Source organism: Thunnus albacares, chromosome 11 (genome assembly GCF_914725855.1).
Source record: "Thunnus albacares chromosome 11, fThuAlb1.1, whole genome shotgun sequence".
NCBI lineage: Eukaryota > Metazoa > Chordata > Actinopteri > Scombriformes > Scombridae > Thunnus > Thunnus albacares.
Genome location: NC_058116.1, coordinates 11,256,463 through 11,268,683, shown reverse-complemented (window position 1 = coordinate 11,268,683; position 12,221 = coordinate 11,256,463). Strand labels below are relative to the sequence as shown.

Genomic DNA, 12,221 nt, shown 5'->3' with positions numbered 1-12,221 from the left:
CTTTGAATTGCCACTAAATATGTTCCTGCATTTCAAATGAACAAGGAAACTCTACTTTCTTTCTCTGTCTCTCTCAGGTACACACACATGCACACAACACACAAATAAAAGCACCAAGTCCAGATCATCAACTGGGAACAGCGGACAATTGCCCTGGGGCCATTCACGGGCCCAAACAAACCTCAGTGTGTTTCAAGTGGTTGTATGTAATTTGATACAATAGAAATATATTGAAATATCAACTAGGGTGGGTCATACATTATTACCTAATTGTACAGTTTTAAGACTTCATTTAGTTTAAATTATACTCGTGGAGCATATTTTATGTCATAGTTTTGTTGAATTAAACTGCCTTAAACTAACTGACACACACATACACAAAAACTAGGACCAGGTACACCATCATAGAAGAATTGGTTGGTTTGTTTCTCTGTGTGTTGGTGTGGAAATTGCATAGTGACGGGTGGTGGAGAGCCTTGGGACTCTTAACGAGTTTATCCAGCTATGAAAAGGACAACACAAACTGGGATTGCTTGTGTATAGTGAGCATACAGACTGTGTGAGTAACATCAGTGCGAATCAGAGATTCAGAATGCTTTCCAAGATTTAGAAATGAATGCCTTAAAAAGGTATTGACCCCAAACGTTTGCCTTTAAAATGTGTTGTTTCACGACTGACTTGTATTAGCCTTTTATGGAATTACTCAATAGAAAAGGACTGGTGTGAAAATGAAAACAAGTCGACAAATTGGTCTAAATTGGGTGCAAATATAGAACAACTCATATGTTGAAGAAAGAATCCCCCTATTTATGATATCACTGATGTAGCTGAGAGTTTCCAGTAGAGAGGAGAGCAGCCAAACTGAGTTGGTAAGTTTTTTAGGGAATTGCATTATTCTAAGGTATTTGTAAAGCCACATGCGCTGATACTAAAAAGTAAGGCACATATTGTTGCTTTATTTTTTTTTTTAAAGAAATGTTTTTATAACCCTACAGAGGTCAACGACCTATCAAACAACTGAAATTGTGGTGCTGCAATCAAACCTGCCGTACGGAACTTCTGTCTCCCCCCTGTGGCAGTGAGCGTAAATAGTAGTTACTTGGATGTAACAGCAGTTCAATAAGTACGTGAGTCGGTCCCCATAGCCACTGTTGCGGCTGTACAACGATAGATTGTTTTGAGCGTCACAACCCCCGCGAAATGACTCGTTTCACCGTCCGAATTTGATCAATTCGGTCCGATAACATTTGGTAAGTCTAGGAGAGCCGCACGATTAAGTTATTTTATCCTTCGAGTTAGCAGATGGCTAAACCGGAAGTCTAGTGCGCATGCTTTGTGGGCGCCTTCAGCTCTGGCAAACCAATCATTGCTGGTTGATGTAAAACGCATCACTACCGGTGCGCCAGCGCGGGAATGTCGCCGCAGACGCCAGATTTTAAAAACTATCTATACTGTTTAATACGGAGACATTTACCTTGCGGTGATAGGCTTAATCAGCATTGTGTAAACTCGTTTGGCAAGGGCTGGAATGTAACGGACGTTAATGTATATGTAAAAGCCCTGCACTGTATGTTTAAGCTACCATGTGTTCACACATTCACGTGCCACACTTTACGTGCTAACTCCTCTCAAACAGTACTGCTTCTGCTGCTCCTGTACTGAACGTAGCATTTGGAAAACAAGCCAACTGTCGTGTTGTGCAGTGAGGAAATTTCCTGCTGCAGCTAGGTTGGTATTCCTACATCAGCCATTTGTCATATTAGTGCAATTTCTCCTTGTTCTTCGCCTAGCTTAAAGTGAAAGTTTTCCTCTGTTGGCAGCTTCAGACCTAATCCATCCCAAGGGCTCCAATGAAATGCCAGGTAACTTCACTTCACTTCACTTCACTTCACTTCACTTCACTTCACCAAGCTAAGTTTGTGCTGGCATGTAGTTATATTTCAAGTTATCTTATGAGGCTGCTGCTGAGCTCCAGCTTTACAGTTTACAAGTTTAATATGCTTCAGTGAAACCAGCATTGCTTTATTTTTGGCCACTTGGGGACAGTGGAACAAGCTGTTGACACTACATTTTTATGTATCACCTTATAGTTGTTATGGTAAAAGTATTAGTGAACACGTCACCTGTTTACACATCCAGCAGAATCCAGCAACATTAATATTAATTTGGAGTTGTGTCTCTGGCCCAATATTCACTCTCTTTTTAGCTCTATTGAAAGATGTTTCTAATATTTTGCACCCCTCATGTATGTAAATAGGGGTAGACAAAATACTGGAAACACCTGTGTATGAAATGCAGTCCAACATGCCTAGAAGAAGTATCACCTTTCTGACAGTGCCAACAAAAAATGAACATTTATAAGCTTCTTAAAAGTTCATGATTACATTGGATTGTACAGGTGTACCTAATTAAGTGGCCAGCAAGTGTATTTTGCTCAGACACCATGCTGCTGCTGTACTGTCCGTTCACACTCTTCTCTAACAATAACAAACACTACTACTGCTGCTTCTATTGCTCATATTGCATTTCATGAATCCCACCTTGACCCCATTATCCACCCGTGGAGTTCAAGTTTCACATCTAGTTTATTATCATCACTCCCCAGTCTGCTGTGCTGAAGTTGGTGTGTGCTTGCAGGGACTGACAAAGTCACAATGAATGAGAATAAAAGCTCAATGTTCACATTATTGATCAGTTCTACATGAGTGGGCTGAAATTAAATTGAGAATGGTATTATTATTGGCAAAAAAAAAAGCCACAGGAAGCTAAAAACAAGTTTGCGTGGCAAGTATATTGATTGCATCTTGCCTTTGACCTAACAACAAAAAACCATTTATGCTCATGGGTGTGTATATGTTTGTATGTGTGTGTGTTTTTGTGTGCGTTTGCCACCTCTTTTTGAAACCACACGCCTATTGAAATCCATTGTGTTCCCTGATAATCGTGACAAGCTTTGTTGGGGGGAGATGATCCCATTCTGCCGCTGTTGGATGAATAAGCGCAGATGTCAACCTTTTCACTGTGACTCTCACCTTGTCCACTCATTGGTAATGAAAACAGTTGCCTTTTGTTTCACGCTGAATATTCCTTCGTAGGAAACAAAGGCACAGTTCACATTCATCCTGTGAAGCAGATCTCGGCAGATAAAGCCAGGCCAGCGCTGTTGTGCTCTGACCTTTTTGGCCTGACTCTCTCGCAGTGTTTTGCCTGGTTGACTGCCACTCAGCCCACAATAATGAACCACACCATTAAAATAGCCACTGCCCTGCTACTGGGTAGTTTACCTGGATCTCTTAGCTGATGTTACCTGCTTAGTACACATCGCAGTAATGCTTGGGCTCTAGATTTTCTCTATTTCCTTTCCCCACTTTACCAGGACAAACTTAAGAGTCTTCCTCATCCTGTCAAGTGTCTGGTGGGTGAGAAACTTGTGAATTGAAGAGGGAGTGGTGTATTATCAGGGTTCTGACCTGCCCCAGCCCCTCTTCGCTCTCTCTGCCTCTTTCTTCCCACCAGGACGGAGTGACAGCTTGTCACTGTGGCCGCTCCACAATCCGGCTCAGAACCCCCGACTATTGTGGCGCTCAGAAAAAAGCATCATGGTCTTCCTCTCTCTTTCGTTCACTCTTTTTTTTCCCCCCTTTTCAAAGCAGAGAATCAATCAGCTGTACACACACACACACACACATACACAAGACTCACTTCTTTTCCCTTCCCTCTGTCTATTCAGCAGCCAGTGATCATTTAGACTTGACATGTATTGTGAAAAACTGAGCTGCTCTGCCTCTTTCTTCTTCTCTTTCTTTCACTCCCTTTCTCTTTCAACTGTCTGTCATTAATGTCCAGGTCTTACAATATACGAACAGAGGAGAGGAAGAAAGCGAAGAGTGAGGGATGAATTGATGGATGGGCGGATAAGCACTCAGTGTCCTTTCTTTAAAGATTTGTTATTGTACAGTACTGTCTCTCAGTCATTTTTGGTTGGTGTTTCAGTCTGAAAGCCCGTCCACGTGCTCTTTTGTATGGGAAAGCAATAAGGCCCCATTGAATGAAGCTGAATGGACCTGCCATCCTTAGGGGCTGAGGCCTGAGGACTCCTATTCTTTAGCCCCCAATCTAATTGGAGCTGAAATGAAATGGAGGTTTCTTATGAAAATAGGCTTTGTTTGGCCGCAAGGCTGGTAATTCATAAACAATAAGCAGGGCCCCATTGTGTAGATAATAATATATTCATGCCGCTAGAGATGGGGAGAAGGCAAAGCGAAGGCTGAGGATATATAAGGAGGATAGGCAGAGACAGGGATGGAGAGTGGAAGGATAAGAGGAAGGGGAGGAGGGAGACTAGTGGCTAATAGCAAATAGTGGGTCAGAGAAAATTGGTAATGGTTGGGTAGAAGCAGAGGACTTATTAGAGGAAGTGAAAGGACTAAAAGTGGGAAGGAGAGAAACATGAGTGGGAGTGAGGGAGGTGAAAATGATGGGAGTAGGAGAGATAGATCAGATAAGAGTGAGGCGAGGAGGGCGGGAGATTGAGAAATGGTTTTGAGTACCTCTAAGCCAACAGGTGACTGGTTTGGCATCGGTGGGAGAGAAGGCAAGTGAGTGAGAGTATCATGAAAAATTGAATAGGTTGCATAGTGCAAATCTCCGTGGTGTTGAAGAGTGGTGGAGCTGATAGAGTGGATTGGTCAAGTGCAGAGATAGAGCAGAGCAAAAGCAGTCAATGTCTAACAGGCGAAGGGGGAGACGAGGAGAGATGAGACCGGTGTGTCTGCGCTGATATGAAGCAGACAGGAGGGCTTTCACAGCCTGGAGAGACGTTGGGGGGGCGGGGGGGGGGGCTGCTAAGAAAAACAGGTGAGCCTTTATGCCACTTTGATGCATCAGTCTTTCTAGATTATCTCTCACTGTTATCTGGAATTGTGCAGGGCAACGCTGCTTCTGTGTGATGATCCTCAGCTGAGTCTACACGCTCTCTCAAAGAAGTGACTTTCTCTGTCGACGCTCTCAAACAGTAGGACCAAAAAGCGTGCTGGACTTAAGTGCTCTTTGGAGTGACAGGCTGACTGAGAAGACGTTGCTTCCTGGATGTGCTCCAAGCAGTTCTTATTACAGGCTTTTCACCATGTCACTGTGGAGGGATTCTTACAAACTGTACGATAGGAAACACCCATTCCTCTGGATGCTTCTGGAAAACACTGTGCTGTGACTTTTCTTGTTTTCTTTCTAATTTTTCAACTAACTATCCTGGACACTTTTTTTGGTGAGGAGAAGATGTTGAGGAACTGATTCAAACTGTAAACACTTCTAGTTTTCAGTTTTACTGCCTTTTTAAAGATAGAGATCATAACTAATGGTGAGTAATATAGAAATGTCAAATTTTGGGTGAACTGACGTTGGTGTGTGTCTGAGTTTTGGAGGGGTGTATGTTCGCCCCCGCAGAGAGACAAAAGGTTTGATTTGCATGTGCGTGTACAAACAAAACAATATGCAAGAGTGATGTCAGGTGTGAGAAGAATCAACATAGTTTATCCGTGTTAGTCGTGCTCTTAAATAAACGACAAAGTTACTCTGTGAACACTGCGTGTAACTTTTCACCAGCACAGGTGTCACGGAGATACGCAGAATATCAAATGACACAAGGCTCCGAACTGAAAAAAATGATATATTTTAAATGATAATCACAGTTTTAATAAGTTGTGACTTTACATTTTAAATACCTGCACTAATATCACAAGACTGCACACAGCTTTGAGTGCGTCTGAAGCGACATGCCTCCCTGTAAATCAGTTACACAATATGTAAAATTAAGTTGAGTGGAAAATAAGATGTTGGATAATTACTCATGGTGTTACAGAGGAGCAAACGTATCACTTTATATCCTCTTAAGAATTTAAAACACACCCGTTCTTTTCAATTACATGACTTACAGAAGAAGATTAACATATTCTCAGGATAGATTTAAGTTATGTAGAGATGTAATTAAAAAAACAAATTATTAAGCAACAAGATTGTCCACAGATTTATTTAGCCTCCTTGTTGTTGTTTCGTGGGTGTATCGGCCAAGAGGTGGTGGTATTTACTTGGATCCAAACGTGTGTGTGTGACACTTGGGTACCTGACACAGTCAGTGTTTAGGTTGAGCCACTAGATGTCAGCATTCATCAACATATGAAACAAAATTATAGCACTTCTTTTTTTTTTTTATTTCCAACATTCAGACCAAATTCAGCTTATAGCAGAACATATGTATGCGCTGAAGTGCATATGAATATAGGTCTTAACAATGTGGAGATATAAACATACCATTAAGGTATCATCCAACAGTAAATTATAGCAATACATGGATGCAATGCCTTAGACATGTTTTAAATATTTTAAAGGATTACACCACTTTCACGAGCCATAAGTCCACAGCAGGCAAATTGGTCTAAAGAGCTGTTTGTTATGTTTTGTTTTGGCCTTGGCCAAGAAGGTTTGACTGTAGAATTGAATTTAACTGCATGTCACAGTAAAGGTCTGTTCTTAATCATAGAGATACTCTTACCACGAGATGGCAATCGCACATAATGAAAATCCGTGTGTGTGTGTGTGTGTGTGTGTGTTGGGGGGGGGGGCATGGAAGGTCCCGGGTGTTAATGCTCTCCACATGGATGTTTTGCATATAACTAGATGTCTTTACATTGGTTTGTTTTGGGTTTTGTCTGTCTCCGTCCTACATGCGCGTGCATCTGTTCATTAACCTGCAGTATTTATTGAATATCTGTGTGAGCGGAGCTGGATGTTTCCCTGCTGGAGGTCCTTGTTTGTTTGGTTTATTTGCATGCAGCGAAGTGGTTGCTGGCGGTGCTGGTCACTACAAGTGGCTGGCATTCGGAGCCTGCTAATCAGGCTGCGGGCAAACTGGGTGGCAGCGCTCCGAATGGTTTGCTGGAGATTATCCCAAAATTATCCATGAATTATCCCCCAGAATTACGCCATTCCAAGTCAGGCCTTGTCCATTGATGGGACTGGGAAGAGAGAGTGTTGGACGAGGAAGTGTGTGTGTGTGTGTGTGTGTGTGCATGGGTTGTCGGGGGGAGATTTGGATGGAGCAGTGTTGGTGTCTGTGTCATGGAGCGTATATTTCTCTGTGTGTGTGTGCTCTGTAATGATTCTGGCAGTGTTGGTACATTGGGGTAATGGAGCATGTTAATCCACATCAAACAGCTATTAGCGGCAGATTTTACTCATAAAAGTCACTAGTTGCAGTAAGAGGAAAGACACAAAATGAACGTACAATCTTGCAACCTGTGTACTTTATTTTACTCTTGCAGTCAACCAGTGGTTTGTCGCACCAAAAAGAAATACAGTTGTGCTTGTTAAGCCCTCTAATTATCTATTATCAAATCCCCAAATCTGCAACAAAACATCTACGTAAATGTGTAAAATTTTGTATCTCAACGTTTTCACAAGACATTTATTCCCGAAGCTAGACATTTTTCGAGCCATTTGGAGCATTGTATTAAACTCATTTCTGTGTAGCTGCTGTCAGCACACATTATGCTGTCATTAAAGTCTGGGTTGATAGGAGGGACTAGTTGCCTGCTTGTGTGTGGCTGCTGGAGACCCAGGAAGATGAATAGTGCTGGTGAACCTCTCTGCGATAAGTGTTCGGTAAACAGGTCAGTGGATTGTCCTCCGAGGCTCAGTCTGAGCTATTTTCCCTGACTGGGAACACAAATTATCCTCCGTATTCATCCCATAAACAGACCACCAGTGGCGCAGATTCCACATAGTTTGTTGTGGCTGTATTTGCGTACTCAGTCACTGTGGGGTTTTTTTTTTTTTTATTTTTGGTGCTTGGCTGAACATAGACAGGACTACTTGTACATGTGAATCACAATATGGGATAACACATGCACGCTTTTCACCCACTCAACAACAACAGTCCAAATGCAGTGCTGGCGAACAGATGAAAGCACAACTATTGAAGATGAGAAAACAATTAGACGTAGAGCGGGCACAAGTGGAGGATCACAGTGAAACACGCACTGGCAAGGAAGAGGAAAACAGTGAGAGGCAGAGGGGCAAAGAGAGGGAGAGGCCAATGTGGCGAAAGGTTAAGTACTCTTTTTTTTTTCAGATGCTGTAATTCCTGCAGGGCCTTGTTCCTTGACCCGCTGGTTAGAAGAGGGAGGTAAAAAAAAAAAAAAAGGGGAGCGAGGGAAGGAAGGAGAAAAGGCTAAAGCTGCATGTGAGGTTGCAAGGTGAGAGGTGGAAGAGCTAAAATGGGAGGAGTATTTGCCTCTGGCTGATGGGGAACAATTGGACACACAAGGAGGCACGCACACACACTCGAAACCAGAAACAAAAATGGACTTTCTCACACACACACACACTTAGCACTACAGTCCCAGCAGGCTATGAACTTCAGTGCAGTTGTTGCCATGGCAATACACTGAGTTGCTGACCCCCCGACTCCATTTTTTCCTGCCGCTTTGCTATTGAAAGAGATGATTGACAAGTGTCCAAATGTCAGCCGACCCAGCCGGCCACACAGATTGGGGGGAGGGAGAGAGGGGGGGGTGGGAGCAGCCATTTTATGTTACTTTCACTCACAGGGAGGAAGGTGTGTGTGTGTGTGTGTGTGTGTGTGTGTGTGTGTGTGTGTGTGTGTGTGTGTGTGTGTCTGCACATACATATATGCATGCACTGAGTGTATGTTAAGTATCTGAGGCTGAACTCAAATAACAATCACAATAAATAGTATCTACCCCCCCGATGCAAAGCATACATTGAACAAACAAATCACTAGAGATGCATACACACATACTGTAGATGTTGCACACACACACACACACACACACACACACATACTAACCTGCACAAAGAAAGCTTCCAAATGAAGGCCTTTTGTTTGCAAGACAGGGTCATATATTTGCTTTGTCTTTAGAGCTGCACTGATAACACATTCAGAGAAAAGCTGGACTGGTTGGTTGTTGCTGTTGAGTTTTTAGTGTTTATTTGTCTGCTGTGCATATTTATGTGTTACTGAATCTACACTTATTCATAAATCAAATATGATAAACAGTAGTTTACACACAACAGCGACACTTATGTGTTGTCTGAAGGCCAGAAGGCGCTTTTGCTTATACCTCTTTTTTTTTTTTTTTTTTTTGTACGCTCTCTCTCCCTTTCTCACTGTCTCATTGTCCGCAGGCTTGAAGAGATCGGTCTTATCTTGATCACCCACAGCAACACATTAACCTCTCCTCTCTTATCTCTACACTGGTCATTAGTGCCAAAACCCTTAACGTCCTATTGACAAGGGGCACAGAACTCTGCATCTGTGTGTGTGTGTGTGTGTGTGTGTGTGTGTGTGTATGTGTGTGCGTGCATGCATGCCTTGAGTTATCGTAGGTGACATGCGGTTGAGATCTGCTGAGTTGGTGATCTGAGCCGATAACATTATTAGCCCATGGTGTATGTGTGAGTGTGTATGTACAAAATATAGCAGGAGAGAGTGAGAGAGGGGAAAAATGCTGCAAGAGTTCTTCGAATTGTTTTCGGTATTACGAGGCATCACCCAAAAATTGTAACAGTTTATAATGGATATTATGTGCTTTTATTTAGATTCTGTTGTGATCTGTGCATTTTTAAAACATAAGTATCTGATTTATTTTTTGATATTTATTTACTGAATATGATATAATTTGTGCTAAATGCAGAGAACATATAAATAAATGAGTTATCTCTGAATTACACTCTCCTCAATCTTTACAGGAAAATGTAGTAATTCAAAAGGTAGTCATCAGTTTTTTGCCATGACGCTATAGAGGAAGTATTGAAGGAAGATAATATGTACTTCCTGTCTCTAATGCAGCAGCATTGGTGCTGAATGGGTTACTCCATTTACTGTTGATGGAGCATTACGCTTCAGCTCAGTCAAACAGCTGTCAACAGCAAAGTGTATCGCAAATTAAATCAATTCAGTGATATCACGCCTTGACACACAGCAATCAAATCCCTTATAACAGTAGTGTTAGCACATTCTTTAAAACACTCCGTGTACATCGGAGGTGTTTTTAAATATGAAGAGGAAAAAAGAAAAAACCCCACAACAAAATATACGTTCATTGCTCTTCAGATGATGTGTTCAGGGTCACAGGCACTACCGTAATTGTTATTTTAAATATAGAACACAAAAGACCAAAAAACGTTGAATTTCAAATGTTTTGCAGAAATCTAATCGTTGAAACTCATTCATGCTGACTGAAAAACAAAATCACATTCCTCGTAACACGTCATAGAAAAATTCAGGCGTTTAGTTTTGAGTTAAATGTGCGACACTCTTTATAAATGTACCGTAGTACTTATCGGGTCTGTCTGTTTTCTGTCTCCTCCTGGCCCTGTGTGTTAGTGGGGCTGACAATCTAACAGGTTAAAAGAATAATTGCAACTCTATTTACCCCAAACAGCCTCTCCTCTGCACATAATTACATCCGCATCCGCACACACACAAGCACGCACATACACAGACACACTATCACATACTGAGGCACCCTCACTGAGAGAGAGAGAGAGAGAGAGAGAGAGAGAGAGAGAGTGAGAGAGAGAGAGAGAGTCCCTGCACTAATATTTAGGTAGTAACAGTCATGTGTTTGAGTGAACCCTCCTCTTGTCCTCCTCTTCAACGCAAAGCACTGTTAACCACCGGCACTCACTGTGAGAGGAATACACCCCGCATTGACCGTACTCATCGTGGTGTGGGTGTGGAGATGCCCTGTGTGTGTGTGTGTGTGTGTGTGTGTGTGTGTGTTTGTGTGTGTGTGTACGTGAAAGAGATTGTGAGATGTTTACATGAAAATAATATAACAATTCTGAGGTGTAGTTCTACAACAAGTGAATATATGTATCTGTGATTTATGAAAATACAGAATAGGGCTGCAGCTAACTCTTATTTTCATTATCAATTAGTCTTTTTAGGTTTTTGATTGATGAACTGATTGTTTGTTCTATAAAATATCAGAAAATAGTGAAAATACACATCACATTTTACAAAAGAACATGATGACATCTATAAATTGATTGTTTTGTCTGATCAAATGGTCTAAAAACCCAAAGATATTCACTTTAACAATCCTTACACTGGAAATTTTTTGCATGAATGACCTAAACAATTAATTGATTGTCAAAATTGTTGTAGATGGGTTTTCTGACTATGTGATTAATTGACCATTTGTCTCAGCACATACATAACATTACATATGTATGTTTTTTTCAGGAACTAGAAGATTCAGGTCATAATAAATATTTATTTGCAGGCACTGTTCATTTTTAGTAGCTAACTTATTTTAATTATGTTGTTATGCTCTTCAATTTCAATCAGATTAATTCTCTTTTTGGCTATTTTACTAAAAAAAAAAAAAAACCCAAAACAACATATTAAATATTTAGACTCTTCCACTCACAGCTGCAGGTTTAGTCTGTGTATCCAGTCCTCAGGTGTAAAGATTCCAGCCTGCAGCTCAGTGAAGCAGTGCCTGCGCTTGGACATTGGTGGCGCTGCTGCTACATTGTGATTAATGACTGTTGCGGCTATACAGTGGACCCTGTCACAGCCCGGCATTACATTAGAAGACATTATCTAAATACTCAACAAAGTGAAATTGAATTTAGGGCTCCTCCAGTCCCTCCTCCCCTGCTGCCAGTTCAACCGGCCTGCTCTAGGATCCCCTTCTCGCCTTATTGTTACAGCGAGTCGCGCAGGATCTTCTGCTCCTCATCCACTCTCAAATTGAATCAGTCTCAATTTGACCTTTTTATGTAGCAGAATCTGCCACATAATCCGGGGCTACAGATGTACAGTACTGTATGTGCATGCAAGTATGTTTGACACGTGTGTGTGTGTGTGTGTGTGTGTATGACTTAAGTCACTTGTGTGTGTTTGTGTGTGCCCACATGTGCCCCTGTGTCAGCTCGCATTGCTTACAGTGAAGTGGGAAACAGCATCTCCCTATTTGCCGCAGAATAGACCAATTAGTGTTTAGCAACAGAGTAGGAACCCATTTGAATGTGTCATTGATTAGCAGGATTTGGCTAATCATCACATCTCATAAACTCACCCGCTAATGTCAGCTGGATCTCCTACAGTACGCCTCCTTCTCCTCGCTCAATCTATCCCTCCATCTCCTTTCCTTCTCCTTTCAGCTCCCTCTTCCCGTCTGTCTTTCCGCACT

General features: G+C 41.8%; 1 protein-coding gene across 16 annotated transcripts in view; it reads left to right on the top strand.

Annotated features, from left to right (window-relative positions):
- Window positions 1-1,057: 1,057 nt before the first annotated feature.
- sox1a (SRY-box transcription factor 1a) overlaps window positions 1,058-12,221 on the top strand; it is an 88,178-nt gene continuing 77,014 nt past the window's right edge. For 5 of the 16 annotated variants that reach the window (XM_044365581.1, XM_044365580.1, XM_044365582.1 and 2 more), the window contains exons 1-2: window positions 1,058-1,728; window positions 1,821-1,862. The gene's annotated coding sequence lies outside the window, so the exon portion shown is untranslated. Of the gene's footprint in view, window positions 1,729-1,803; window positions 1,863-4,928; window positions 8,567-12,221 lie in introns of those variants that run through there. The other 11 variants (XR_006405976.1, XR_006405975.1, XR_006405978.1 and 8 more) reach the window with 7 other exon arrangements.